We start from the raw sequence: 14,803 nt of genomic DNA, 5'->3' as shown, positions 1-14,803 counted from the left end.
TACTCACCAGGACCTTCATAATGGCCCTTGCACCTGTGCCTTCCCTGTTACTGCTATCACTACCTTGACCTAGCTTTTTATCACATCACCCCTTGATTATTTCATTAGCTTCCTAACTGGTCAGCTAGTATCACGTTTACCTCCTGCCCTCCCCCCACCCTCAATCCATCCTGCCTATCTTTCCAGACCAAGTTTACTAAAAATTTTCATCATGCCACTTCCTGCTCAAAAACGTCAGTAAATTCCTTATATCTATAGAAAAATAAATTCAAAATACTTAACTCTCTGATCCCTACCTGACCTTCTTTCCAAGTACCCACTTCCACCCTATCCCTACATGGTACATTTCTGTTTTAACTAGATAATTCTGTGTTCAGTAAATATATCACGGAAACTCTGAGTCAGGGCCATGAAGGGAAAGTAGTGAATATAGAGATATCACAAAAAAACCCAGCAGCCTACTGTGCTGTATTTAACTCATCTGTAAACCAGGAATCATAATAGAACCTACTTCACGGGATTGCTGTGAGGTTTAAATTAGCTAATACACATGAAATGCTTAGAAAATGTGCCTGGCATGTAATTAACACTCAAAAAACATGATCTGTAATCAGGTCCTCCATATAATCCTTGAACTAGAGATCAAAGGAGCCTGGGCATGTTCATTTTCAATGGCTAAAGAGGTTTGGAAAGATGGTCACCTTGGACTGCTCTCATATGCCCTCAAGAGATGGCTGGCTTTGGCTGTCCCTTTCAATTGCCATTGGGCCTTTGTCTCAGACTCTGCAGCACTCTTCCCTGGAATTTTCCTACACTTTCTCCTCCCCTGTGCTCATGCCATTCTTCCACTTACAATTCTTATCCCCCACCTTCATCTACCTTTCCTGCATATTTAAATTCTATCTACTCTTCAAGGCTTAGTTTTAAAACCTCCAGTGTTACCATCCCTGACCAATTCAGCAGGCATATTTGCCTTTAAGTTCAAGACTGAGATAAATACAGAACTATTGACTGACTTATACACTTTTCTACAACAATAAAAACACAAACAAAAATCTATGCTAAAAAACCACTAAGTATTCAATTAAGGCACTTTTAAAAAACATACAGAGATAAAATTTAGGTCCCTAACCAATCATTTTTTTTATCATCAGTCACTGCTTATATTAGCGGTCCTTAATTCTGGATACATTTTAGAGTCATCTGTAGAGAGATTTTAAAAAATACTGATGCCACACTATACCCCTTCCCACAGAGACGCTAGTTTAATCGTACTAGGGTAGGAAGTTTTAAGAGCTTCCAGGTGACTCCATTATGCATCCAGAGTTGCAAATCACTGGGCTAAACAATCCTAGCTATGAAACTTAACTAGTACCTGCCTTTCTAGCTTACCCTGAACGCTTTTTAGTTTGTTAGGTTAGGCTGAAAGCCAAGACCATAAATCTTTGCAGGTACATTCAACTCCCCTTTCTGAAACTTCAGAGTTTCCCCAGTAGTCATCCGCAAAGGGCTTATGGACTGCTGAGATCCTGATCTCCTTAGATCTCACCCATGACCAAGTCGAGCCTGGGGCAGAAAGAACCCCTGGACCACTGGTCTTCAGTAGCAAGCATCCTCATCCGTTTACCCCAGGATGCTGAAAACAATTTCATTTTCTACACATGCAGTGAGTGAAAATGGCTGGAAAGCGGTGAGAAGAACTGGTTTCTCCATTTCCCTGGTAACTCTGCTCTCACTTATTTGCTTTGGTATTGAACTTAATTAGTAATTGATACCTTATCTTGGTTCTGAACTGAATCTTATTTTTAATGTTTTTCAGGCTCCTTTACATATCTAATTAAACTTACTCCTTGAAATTTTCAATTCCTTCTACCCCTTCTCCCTTCTGTTTAACTTAACAAAGGCAGAACGAAATTAAAAATTAAGGTTATAGCATGCAACTGAAAAGTCAGCATTTCGAATGCCCATCATTGTAGTAGTATTACAAAAGCAATTATAATTCAAAGTTAATTACTGATTGTAAATTCAATGTACTCAACCAGAGAAGTTTTCATTACTCATTAGAATGAGTTCATGAGTGCTTAGCAGAATACCCAAATGTTGATCATAAAAAGATAGAGGCCTACTGAGGTGGGTTCACTCAATCATTTACTTATTCATTCACTCATTTATTTCTTCATTTAATAAAATTTTATTGAGTTTAAATACTAGGAATACAAATATAAAGACACAGAATCTTCTCTCAAGAAATTCAAAATCTAACAGGGAGACAGAACTAAACATTTTAATACAGTGTGGTAAGTTCATTTACAGAAGATAGGCAAGATACAGTGAGAACATAAAGAAGGGAAGACCTCAAGAGGAAAGACACTTGCACTGGATTCTGAAGAGGAAATAGGAGTTTGCCAAATGGATGAAGAGTGGTGGTGGTGTAAGGATGGGAAGCTCATTCCAGGAAAATGTCACAGGATATGAAAAAAACGTACACATGAATAAATCAGTCTGGCTCACTGAGAAACCCAAAGTATTTGGGGATATCTTGATTATTGGATGGGAGCAAAGGAATAGAAGAAAAACACAGCCAACAGGAATCAGAGAATAACTATATTAGCATGTGTAAAGTCATAGCCCAAGTATTCAAATTACACTCAGTGTAAAGAAACCATTTTCCTTAATAGAAGACCAATGATCTCCCTAGAATTCAGAAGTGTTTCTTACTCAGGAACACAAATGTTCTCATCTATGCAAAGATGTATACATCAATTTTCCATAATTAATGGATATTGGCTATGAACATGATCTTATTCATTCTCCTCTGATTCTCACAAAGCAACCTTCTGATTATTACTTGGCTTCCCAAGCAGATTTATCTGAGAGTGAGAAGAAACACTTCTTGATGACCTGGGGAGCTCACTTCCTCCTTTCAGAATTGGTCAAGGAGAAGGTTCAGTAGATTTGAGTTAGATCCAGGAAAGAACAGACTGATACCGAGTTGAGTGCCAAAGACTTCTTCCTTTTCAGGATAAACTTTATCTGATTTCCTTCTATTCCTATTTATTAAGAGACATTTTTAATAATGAATGAATGCTAAATTTTATTATACAATTTTTATGCAAAATTGACCATATTCTTTATTCTGTTAATGTGGTGAATTACGATTGATTTCCAGATGTCAAACCAACCCTGAACTCCTGAAATGACTTCAACATGGTTGTGAGGTATTATATTTTTTATATTAAAAAGCTGGATTTTGTTTAGGAATTTTGCTCCTGTGTTCATGAATAATTGGCCTATAATATCCTTTCTTACAACGTGCTTGTCAGGTTTTTGTATCAAGATTGTGCTGCCTCTTGTAATAATCAGGGCAGGGTAAACATTTGCTATATTAAGACCATGCATGTGTCCCCAGACCTAGTTCTTTCCCAAGGTCTGGTTTTGTAAATGCTGAGGATAAACCAAAAAAGAAAAACAAAACATTGTGCTGCCTCAAAGAACAAATTGGGAAGTGTTCTCTCCTTCACTATTCTCTGGAAGAGTTTGTAGAAGATTGTATTATTTCTCTCTTGAGTGCTTGGTAGACTTTACTGGTGAAGTCATCTGCACCTGTAGTCTTCTCTATGGTAAGGTTTTAATTAGCAGTTTAATTTATTTAATAGTTATGTGACTACCTGAAATTTCTTTTTGTGTCACTTTGGATATGTTGTATTTTTCTAAGAATTGACATATTTAACCTAAATTTTAAAAAATCATTGGATTAAATTTGTTCATAGTATTCTTTCAGGATCTTTTAAGTTTCTGTAAGATCTAAAATTGTATCCATTTTTTCAATTCTGATATTGGTCATTTGTGTCTCCTTTTTATGTTCTTCATCTTTATAAAAATTGACAGACATTATAATTTGGTAATATTTTCAATAAAGTTTGGCTTTATGGATGTTTCCTTTTTCATAAATGTCTGCTTTCTATTATTTGCTTTTTCAACTTTGAGTTTAGTTAGCAAGTATTTTTCTACCTTCTTGAGATAGATTCTTATATCATTAATTTCTATCTTTCTCCCTTTCTAATGTTTCTAATATTTCTCCTTTACTATAACTTAAGACTAGGCATTTCTCTTTAACCAAAGATTTTGATGCATCACATAAAAGTTGGTATATAGTATTTTCATCATTATTATTATTAATCTCAAAATATTTTTGAATTTCCATTGTGATATCTTATCTGACCCAGAAATTATTTACTTCTTTTTATTCCAAGTTTACTCAGATATAATTGACATAGAACACTGTATAAGTTTAAGGTGTACAGCTTAACAATTTGACTTATATACATCATGAAATGATTACAATAAATTTAATTAACATCCATCATTTCATATAGATATGAAATAAAAGGAAAAGAAAACATTTTTCCTTGTGATGAGAATGCTTAGGATTTACTCACCTAAGAACTTTCATAAAGCTAATTATATTTATCATGTTGTACATTACATCCCTAGTACTTGTTTATTTTATAACTGGGAGTTTGTACCTTTTGACCACCTCCATCCAATTCCCTCGCTCCTTGCCTCTGGTAACAACAAAGCTGATCTCTTTCTCTAAAAGTCTGTTTGTTTGTTTGTTTTTTAAGTATAACTGACCTATAACACTATGTTAGTTCCTGGTACATAACGTGGTGATTCAATATTTCTATACATTTCAAAATGATCACTATAGTAACTCTGGTTACCATCTGTCACCATATAAAGATATTATATCATCACTGACTATATTCTCCACACTGAACATTTCATACCTCTGACTCATTTATTATGCAACTAGAAGCTTGTGCCTCTTAATCTCCCTCACTTATTTCTCTCCTCTCTCCATTCCCCTCTCTTCTGGCAATGACCTCTTTGTTCTCTGTGTCTATAACTCTGTTTTTATCTTGTTTGTTCATGTGTTTTGTTTTTTAGATTCCATATATAAGTGAAATTATACAGTAGTTTTCTTTCTCTGACTTATTTCACTTTAGCATAATAACCTCTAGGTCTACGCATGTTGTCACAAATGGCAAGATTTCATTCTTTTTTATGGCTGAGTAAAATTCCATTGTGCATATGTGTGTGTGTGTAGGTTGATTCCATATCTTGGCTATTGTAAATAATGCTGTAATGAACATAGGGGTGCAGATATCTTTTTGTATTCGTGTTTCATTTTCTTCAGATAAATATTGCTGGATTTATGGAGTGGAATTGCTGGATCATATGATAATTCTATTTTTAATTTTTTGAGGAACCTCCATAATGTTTTCCATAGTGGTGGCACCAATTTACATTCCCACCAACAGTACATAAGCGTTCCCTTTCCTCCACATCCTCACCAACACTTATGATTGTTGTCTTTTTGATACTAGCCATTCTGACAGGTGTGAGGTGATACCTCATTGTGGTTTTGATTTGCATTTTCCTGATGATGAGTGATGTTGAGCATTTTTCATGAGCCCGTTGGCTACTTGAATGTCTTCTTTGGAAAAAGTGCCTATTCAGATCCTCTGCCCATTTTTTAAGTAAGTTGTATGGTTTTTTGTTGTTGTTGTTTTTGATGTTCAGTTGTGTGATTTCTTTATATATTTTGGATATTAACCTCTTATCAGGTATTTCATTAGCAAATATCTTGTCCCATTCAGTAGGCAGTCTTTTCATTTTGTTGATAGTTCTCTTGCTGTGCTTTTTAGTTTGATGTAGTCCCATTTGTTTATTTTTGCTTTTGCTTCCTCTGCCTGAGGAAACATATCAAAAAATATTGCTAAGATCAATGTCAAAGAGCATACTGCCTATGTTTTCTTTTAGAAGATTTATGGTTTCAGGTCTTATATCTAATCCTTTAATCCATTTTGAGTTTATTTTTGTATATGGTGTAAGAAAGTAGTCCAATAAGATTTTTTTCCATGTAGCTGTCATTTTCCCAACACCATTTATTGAAGAGGCTGTCTTTTCCTCACTGTATATTCTTGTCTCCTGCATCATAGATTAATTGACCATATAAGTGTGGGTTTATTTCTGGGCTCTCTGTTTTGTTTCATTGCTCTGTGTGTCTGTTTTTGTGCCAGTACCATGCTGTTTTGATTACTGTAGCTTTGTCATATAGTTTGAAATCAGGGCACGTGATACCTCCAGGTTTGTTCTTCTTTCTCAAGATTGCTTTGGCTATTCAGGGTCTTTCATGGTTCCCACAAATTTTAGAAATATTTTTTCTAGTTCTGTGAAATATGCCATTGGTATTTTGATAGGGATTACATTGAATCTGTAGGTTGCCTTGAGTAGTATGGTCATTTTAACAACATTAATTCTTCCAATTCATAGGCACGGTGTGTCTTTCCATCTGTTTATGTTGTCCTCAATTTCTTTCATCAGCATATTATAGGTTTCTGAGTACAGGTCTTTCATTTCCTTAGTTAGATTTATTCCTGGGTATTTTATTCTTTTTGATGCAATTGTAAATGGGATTGTTTTCTCAATTTCTCTTTCTGATAGTTCATTGTTCATGTATAGAAAAGCAATAGATTTCTGTATATTAATTTTGTGTCCTGCACTTTTACTGTATTCACTGATGAGTTCTACTAGTTTTTGGTGGCATCTTGAGGATATTCTGTGTATAATATCACACCATCTGCAAACAGTGACAGTTTTACTTCTTTCTTTCCAGTTTGAATTCCTTTTATTTCTTTTTCTAATCTGATTGCTGTGGTTAGGGCTTCCAATACTATGTTGAATAAAAGTGGTGAGAGTGGGCATCCTTGTCTTCTTCCTGACCTTAGAGGAAATGCTTTCAGCTTTTCACTATTGAGTATGATGTTAGCTGAGGGCTTGTCATATGTAGCCTTTATTATGTTGAGATATGTTCTTTCTATACCCACTTTACTGGGAGTTTTTTTTTTAATCATAAATATATGCTGAATTTTGTAAAAAGCTTTTTTTGCATCTATTGATATGATCATGTGATTTTTATTCTTCAGTTTGTTAATGTGGTGTATCATACTGATTGATTTATGAATATTGAACCATCCTTGCACCCCTGGGATAAATCCCACTTGATCATGGTGTATGATCCTTTTAAAGTATGGTTGAATTTGTTTGCTAGTATTTTGTTGAGGATATATGATTATTTTAAGATGCTGATCTCTTAAGGTCAATCACATTTTAACAATCTTGCATTTTTACTCCCCTCCCCCATACACACATTTAATGCTTTTTACATCATATTTTATATCTTTTTTTGCATCTTTTGTATCCCTTAACTACATATTGTGAATATTGATGATTTTACTACTTTTGTCTTATAACCTTCCTACTAGGTTTATAAGTGGTTGATCTACTACCTTTCCTGTATATATGCCTTTACCAATGAAATTTTTCCTTTTGTAATTTTCACATTTCTACTTATAGCCTGTTTTGTACACTCAGAAAATTCACTTTAATGTTTCTTGCAAAGCTGGGTTTTTTGTTGCTAAACTCTTTTAGCTTTTGCTAGACTGTAAATCTCTTGATCTCTCCTTAAAATCTGAATGATAGTTTGCCAGGTGGAGTATTCTTAGTTGTACATCTTTTCCTTTTATCACTTTAAACATATCATGCTACTCCTTCTGGCCTGAAGAGTTTCTGCTGAAAAGTCATCTGATAGCTTTATGAAAGTTCTCTTGTACATAACATGTTCATTTTCCCTTGCTGCTTTTAGTATTCTCTCTTTTTCTTTAATTTTTGCCATTTTAATTGTAACATGTCTTGGTGTGGTCCTCTTTAGGTTGATTTTGTTTGGCACTCCCTGCTTCTTGGACCTTTTTGCTTCTGTTTCCCTTCCTTGGTTAGGGAAGCTTTCAGCTATTATGTTTTCTGCTCCTTTCTCTCTCTCTCTCCTCTCCTTCTGGGGCCCCTAAAATATGAATGTTAGTATGTTTGATATTGCTCTAGAAGTCTCTTAAACTGTCCGCATTTTTAAAAATTCTTTTCTCCTGTTTAGCTTGACTGATTTCCACTACTCTGTCTTCCAGTTTGCTGATCTGCCTCTCTGTATCATCTAAGCTATTGTTGATTCCTTCTAGTGTATTTTTTATTTCAATTATTATTATTATATTCTTCAGCTGTGTTTGGTTTTCCTTTACATTTTCTAACTCTTTGTTAGAAACTACTGACTGCTCACTGTATTCATACATTCTTATCCCAAGTTCTTTCAACATCATTATGATCATTACCTTGAACTCTTTGTCAGATAGACTGCTTATCTCCACTTCACTTAGTTCTTCTTCTGGGGTTTTATCTTGTTCCTTCATTCAGAACATATTCCCTGTCACTTCATTTTGCCTAACTCTCTGTTTTTATTTCTATGTATATGGCATGTTGATTTCATTTTCCAATCTTAGAGAACTAGCCTTAAGTAGGAAACATACTATACGCCCCAGCAGCACACTCCCCTTTGGTCACCAGAGCTATATGCTGCAGGGGTGCCCTCTATATGGGCTGAATTGGTCTTTCTGCTGTGGCAGGCTGACTACTGTGGGTGCACTGCTAGGTAGATGTGGCTGGCCCTCAGCTCAATTGGTTGCCAAGCCCTGCCTAGTCAGAGATTATCTTAAAACATATTCCTTAATTTCAAAATACATGGGGATTTCCTAGTTATTTTTTTTGTTAATGCTTTCTAGTTTAACTGCATTGTCACCAAAGAATTTATTTTATAGAAGTTATACTTTGAAATTTATTGAGATTTGCTTTATGGCTATATGGCCAAATTTTGGTTGTTTGTTTGTTTAAATATTTATGTGTTCTGGAAAAGAATATGTGTCTTGTGGTTTTTCAGTATTGTTCTATGTACATCAGGTAGGTCAGACTTATTAGTTGTGTTATTCAAATATTTTTATTATTTTTTTTAATATTATTATCTGCTTTACTATGTGTTGTATAATTCTCATACAACAATTCCATAAGTAGATATATTAATTTACCAGATGAGGAAACAGGCCTGGGGGATTAAGTATTTTTTGCAAATCAAGTCTTTTTACCTTTAATGATATTATGGGATCTTAGTTCCCTTGGTCCAGAGCAGTGAAAGTACTGAGACCTAACCACTGGACCCCCAGGGAACTCCCACAAAGATTTTCTAAAACTCTGCCAATTTAAATGGAGCACTTAGTCCATTTAAGCTTAATATAATTACCAATACAATTACCATATATTTGGGGTTAAATCTTCCATCTTATTATGTGCTTTCTATTTGTACTACCTAGTCTATGTTCCTTTTTCTCTCCTTTCTTGCCTTGTTTTAAATTGAACATTTATTATTATTCTATTTACCCACTTTATTAGCTTGGCAGTTATATTTTACTATTCTTTTAGTGATTATCCTAGAGATTTCAACATCCTTGAATCATTAATGTCTAACATAAATTGGTATTTTTATCTCTTCCAAGACAACACAAGGACCATAAATTATAATTTCAACTTACATGCTGTTATAATTGTACATTTTAATTCTGTAAATATTTTAAAATCTCATAGCCATAATTTTATTATTGTTTTAAACAGCCAATATTCATTTAGATTTCTCTATATACTGAATTTTCAAAAATTGTGTTCCATTCCTTCCTCCACCTCCAATATTCCATCTGGAATCATTTTCCTCCTCCCTAAAAAATTCACTTTAGTACTTCATTTACTGTGAATTTTCTGGTGGTAAATTCACCCTACGTATTCCTTAAAAAGTGTTTTTACACATCCATTCTAAGAGTCTTTTTTCAGGGTATAAAATTCTATATTGGCAGGTATTTTTCTCTGAAGACTTGATTCCACCATGTTTAACCAGTATTTTCTCTCAATACTTTATTTTTTAAATTTTTATTCAAGTAGAGTTGCTTTACAATACTGTGTTAGTTGCTACTGTACAGCAAAGTGAATCAGCTGTATGTATACATATATCTCCTTTCTTTTGGATTTCCTTCCCATTTAGATAACCACTGAGCACTGAGTAGAATTCTCTGAGCTATACACTAGGTTCTCATTAGTTATTTATTTTATACATAGTATTAAGTGTCAATACTGTATATATGTCAATGCCAATCTCCCAATTCATCCCATCACCCCTTTCCCCCTAGATATCCATATGCTTCTTCTCTCTGTCTGTGTCTCTGTTTCTGCTTTGTAAATAAGATCGTCTATACAATTTTTTTCAAATTCCATATATATGCATTAATATACAATATTTGTTTTTCTCTTTATGACTTAATTCATTCTTTATGACAGTCTCTAGGTCCATCAACGACTCTACAAATGACCCAATTTCGTTCCTTTTTATGGCCGAGTAATGTTCCATTAAAAATGTCATTCCGGGCTTCCCTGGTGGCACAGTGGTTGAGAGTCCGCCTCCCGATGCAAGGGACATGGGTTTGTGCCCCGGTCCGGGAAGATCCCACATGCCGCAGAGCAGCTGGGCCCATGAGCCATGGCCGCTGAGCCTGCGCGTCCGGAGCCTGTGCTCCGCAATGGGAGAGGCCACAGCAGTGAGAGGCCCGCATACCACACACACACACAAAAAAATGTCATTCCAAGAGGGCAGACAGCAGAAGCAAGAAGAACTACAATCCTGCAGCCGTGGAACAAAAACCACATTCACAGAGAGAGACAGACAAGAAGAAAAGGCAGAGGGCTATGTACCAGATGAAAGAACAAGATAAAACCCCCAAAAAACAACTAAGTGAAGTGGAGATAGGCAACCTTCCAGAAAAAGAATTCAGAATAATGATAGTGAAGATGACCCAGAACCTCAGAAAAAGAATGGAAGCAAAGATCGAGAAGATGCAACAAATGTTTAACAAAGACCTACAAGAATTAAAGAACAAACAAAAAGAGATGAACAATACAATAACTGAAATGAAAAATACACTAGAAGGAATCAATAGCAGAAGAACTGATAAGTAACCTGGAAGACAGAATGGTGGAATTCACTGCTGCGGAACAGAATAAAGAAAAAAGAATGAAGACAGCCTAAGAGACCTCTGGGACAACATTAAACGCAACAACATTCGCATTATAGGGGTTGCAGAAGGAGAAGAGAGAGAAAAAGGACCAGAGAAAATATCTGAAGAGATTATAGTCAAACACTTCCCTAACATGGGAAAGGAAATAGCCACCCAAGTCCAGGAAGTGCAGCGAGTCCCATACAGGATAAATCCAAGAAGAAACACGCCGAGACACATAGTAATTAAATCGGCAAAAATTAAAGACAAAGAAAAATTATTGAAAGCAGCAAGGGAAAAATGACAAATAACATACAAGGGAACTCCCATAAGGTTAACAGCTGATTTCTCAGCAGAAACTCTACAAGCCAGAAGGGAGTGGCATGATATACGTAAAGTGATGAAAGGGAAGAACCTACAATCAAGATTACTGTACCCGGCAAGGATCTTATTCAAATCCGATGGAGAAATGAAAAGCTTCACAGACAAGTAAAAGCTAAGAGAATTCAGCACCACCAAACCAGCACCACAATGAATGCTAAAGAAACTTCTCTAAGTGGGAAACACAAGAGAAGAAAAGGACCTACAAAAACAAACCCAAAACAATTAAGAAAATGGTAATAGGAACATATAAATCAATAATTACCTTAAACATGAATGGATTAAATGCTCCAACCAAAAGACACAGGCTTGTTGAATGGATACAAAAAAAAAGACCCATCTATATTCTGTCTACAAGAGACCCACTTCAGACCTAGGGACACATGCAGACTGAAAGTGAGGGCATGGAAAAAGATATTTCATTCAAATGGAAATCAAAAGAAAGCTGGAGTAGCTATACTCATATCAGATAAAATAGATTTTAAAATAAAGAATGTTACAAGAGACAAGGACACTACATAATGATCAAGGGATCAATCCAAGAAAAAGATATAACAATTATAAATATATATGCATGCAACATTGGAGCACCTCAATACATAAGGCAGCTGCTAACAGCTATAAAAGCAGAAATTGACAGTAACACAATAATAGTGGGGGACTTTAACACCTCACTTACACCAATGGACTGATCATCCAAACAGAAAATTAATAAGGAAACAGAAGCTTCAAATGACACAATAGACCAGATTGAGTTAATTGATATTTATAGGACATTCCATCCAAAAACAGCAGATTACACTTTCTTCTCAAGTGCACATGGAACATTCTCCAGGATAGATCACATCCTGGGTCACAAATCAAGCCTCAGTAAAGTTAAGAAAATTGAAATCATATCAACCATCTTTACTGACAATAACGCTATGAGACTAGAAATGAATTACAAGGAAAAAAAACGTAAAAACCACAAACACATGGAGGCTAAACAATACGTTACTAAATAACCAAGAGATTACTGAAGAAATCAAAAAATACCTAGAGACAAATCACAATGAAAACACGACGATCCAAAACCTATGGGATGCAGCAAAAGCAGTTCTAAGAGGGAATTTTATAGCTATACAAGCCTACCTCAAGAAACAAGAAACATCTCAAGTAAACAATCTAAACTTACACCTAAAGGAACTAGAGAAAGAAGAACAAACAAAACCCAAAGTTAGCAGAAGGAAAGATATCATAAAGATCAGAGCAGAAATAAATGATATAGAAACTAAGAAAACAATAGCAAAGATCAATAAAACTAAAAGCTGGTTCTTTGAGAAGATAAATAACATTGATAAACCATTAGCCAGACTCATCAAGAGAAAGAGGGAGAGGACTCAAATCAATAAAATTAGAAATGAAAAAGGAGAAGTTACAACAGACACCGCAGAAATACAAAGAATCCTAAGAGACTACTACAAGCAACTCTATGCCAATAAAATGGACAACCTGGAAGAAATGGACAAATTCTTAGAAAGGTATAACCTTCCAAGACTGAACCAGGAAGAAACAGAAAATATGAACAGACCAATCACAAGCAATGAAATTGAAACTGTGATTAAAAATCTTCCAACAAACAAAAGTTCAGGACCAGATGGCTTCACAGGTGAATTCTATCAAACATTTAGAGAAGAGTTAACACCCATCCTTCTCAGACTCTTCCAAAAAACTTCAGAGGGAGGAACACTCCCAAACTCATTCTATGAGGCCACCATCACCCTGATACCAAAACCAGACAAAGATACTACAAAAAAAGAAAATTAAAGACCAATATCACTGATGAATATAGATTCAAAAATCCTCAACAAAATCCCAGCAAAGAGAATCCAACAACACATTAAAAGGATCATACACCACTCTCAAGTGGGATTTATCCCAGGGATGCAAGGATTCTTCAATATACACAAATCAATCAATGTGATACACCATATTAACAAATTGAAGAATAAAAACCATATGATCATCTTGATGCAGAAAAAGCTTTTGAAAAAATTCAACACCCATTTATGATAATAGCCTTCCAGAAAGTGGGCATAGAGGGAACCTACCTCAACATAATAAAGGCCATATACAACAAACCCACAGCAAACATCATTCTCAATGGTGTAAAAATGAAAGCACTTCCTCTAAGATCAGGAACGAGACAAGGATGTCCACTCTCACCACTATTATTCAACATAGTTTTGGAAGTCCTAGCCATGGCAATCAGAGAAGAAAAAGAAATAAAAGGAATCCAAATTGGAAAAGAAGAAGTAAAACCGTCACTGTTTGCAGATGACATGATACTATACATAAAGAATCCTAAAGATGCCACCAGAAAACTACTAGAGCTAATCAATGAATTTGGAAAAGTTGCAGGATACAAAATTAATGCACAGAAGTCTCTTGCATTCGTATACACTAATGATGAAAAATCTGAAAGAGAAATTATGGAAACACTCCCATTTACCATTGCAACAAAAAGAATAAAATACCTAGGAATAAACCTACCTAGGAAGACAAAAGACCTGTATGCAGAAAACTATAAGACGCTGATGAAAGAACTTAAAGATGATACCAACAGATGGAGAGATATACCATGTTCTTGGATTGAAAGAATCAATATTGTGAAAATGACTATACTACCCAAAGCAATCTACAGATTCAATGCAATCCCTATCAAATTACCATTGGCATTTTTTAAAGACCTAGAAAAAATCATCTTAAAATTTGTATGGAGACACAAAAGACCCCGAATAGCCAAAGCAGTCTTGAGGGAAAAAAACGGAGCTGGAGGAATCAGACCCCCTGATTTCAGACTATACTACAAAGCTACAGTAATCAAGACAATATGGTACTGGCACAAAAACAGAAACATAGATCAATGGAACAAGATAGAAAGCCCAGAGATAAACCCATGCAACTATGGTCAACTAATCTATGACAAAGGAGGCAAGGATATAAAATAGAGAAAAGACAGCCTCTTCAATAAGTGGTGCTGGGAAAACTGGACAGCTATATGTAAAAGAATGAAATTAGAACACTCCCTAACACCATACACAAAAATAAACTCAAAATGGATTAGAGATCTAAATATAAGACCGGACACTATAAAACTCTTAGAGGAAAACATAAGAAGAACACTCTTTGACATAAATCACAGCAAGGTCTTTTTTGATCCGCCTCCTAGAGTAATGGAAATAAAAACAAAAATAAATAAATGGGACCTAATGAAATTTAAAAGCTTTTGCACAGCAAAGGAAACCATAAACAAGACGAAAAGACAACCCTCAGAATGGGAGAAAATATTTGCAAACGAATCAACGGACAAAGGATTAATCTCCAAAATATACAAACAGCTCATGCAGCTCAATACGAAAAAAACAAACAACCCAATCCAAATATGGGCAGAAGATCTAAAT

At 35.1% G+C, this 14,803-nt stretch overlaps 1 protein-coding gene and 1 non-coding gene across 2 annotated transcripts in view; one reads left to right on the top strand and one right to left on the bottom strand.

The window, feature by feature from the left end:
- The window catches only part of CMYA5 (cardiomyopathy associated 5), a 106,755-nt gene that overhangs the window by 62,988 nt on the left and 28,964 nt on the right, over positions 1 to 14,803 (bottom strand). The window lies entirely within an intron of this gene.
- Positions 3,328 to 3,456, top strand: LOC115848617 (small nucleolar RNA SNORA72). The gene has a single exon (XR_004037770.1). It is a non-coding gene; the product is annotated as a small nucleolar RNA SNORA72 (small nucleolar RNA).

The sequence above is a fragment of the Globicephala melas genome, chromosome 3 (genome assembly GCF_963455315.2).
Source record: "Globicephala melas chromosome 3, mGloMel1.2, whole genome shotgun sequence".
Classification (NCBI taxonomy): domain Eukaryota; kingdom Metazoa; phylum Chordata; class Mammalia; order Artiodactyla; family Delphinidae; genus Globicephala; species Globicephala melas.
The sequence above is the reverse complement of the archived record's forward strand: the minus strand, read 5'-3'. Positions and strand labels throughout refer to the sequence as shown.